Source organism: Condylura cristata, unplaced genomic scaffold, assembly GCF_000260355.1.
Source record: "Condylura cristata isolate star-nosed mole 26May11 unplaced genomic scaffold, ConCri1.0 scaffold00021, whole genome shotgun sequence".
In the NCBI taxonomy this organism is placed as follows: Eukaryota; Metazoa; Chordata; class Mammalia; order Eulipotyphla; family Talpidae; genus Condylura; species Condylura cristata.
In genome coordinates this window covers 26,538,018-26,539,006 of record NW_004567122.1, presented here as the reverse complement: position 1 = coordinate 26,539,006, position 989 = coordinate 26,538,018, and positions in this window count along the sequence as shown.

Here is a 989-nt window from a genome sequence, read left to right as displayed (position 1 = left end):
CCGGGGCAGGCGGGAATCGAACTCATGGGGAAGCGGCTTTAGATTCTCAGTGCTGTGCTTTAACCCGCTGCGCCACCAGGGAGGGCCTCAGTGCTGTGCTTTTAACCCGCTGCGCCACCAGGGAGGGCCTGAATGTCTTTTTTAGAAAAATGTTTGTTTAGGTCTTTTGCCCATTTTTGATTGGGTTGTCTGTTGTTTTTATTGCTGTTGGATTGTATAAACACTTTGTATACTTTGGAAATTGGTTCCTTGTCAGATGTATGGTGTGCAAGTGTGTTGTCCTAGTCTGCAGGCTGCCTTTTTGTTTTTGTGAACAAAAGCTTTTTTGAGGTACAAGAGCTACTCAATTTGATGTAGTCCTACTTCTTTTTCGTCTTTTTTTATTTTTTGCTTTTGTTTCCCTTTTTATTGGCATTGTATGCTAAATATATCTTTGTAGTAGCTAGTCCTATTTTTATGGTCTCAGGTTTTATATTCAAATTTTTACTCTGTCTTGAATTAATTTTTATGTAGAGTTAAGTTTCCCTTGCTTCCTTTCTTTCCTCCTTTCCTCCTTTCTTTCTTCCTTCTTCCCTTCCCTTCCTGTTTTTTGGCAGGAGGCTGTCCATATTTCCCAACATTTGTTAGAGACTTTCCTTTCTTCATTGTATGGGCATGGTTCCTTTGTCAAAGATTAACTGTCCATATTCGTGCGAGCTTATCTCTGAGTTTTTTATTCTATTCCACTGGTCTATGTTTCTGTTTGTTTTAATAGCATATTGTTTTGATTATGGTTGCTGTGTAATATAGCCTGAAGTTTAGGAATGTGATACCTCTGTTTTTTCTTCTTTTCTCTCAAGATAGCTGTAGCTATTGGGGACTTTTTGTGGTACCATATAAATTTTACAATTGCTTTAAAACATTGGGATTTTGGAAAAAATCATTGAGATTTTGACAGATATCAAGTTGAATCTATAAACTGCTTTAGCTAACATGGAGCCATTTTAATG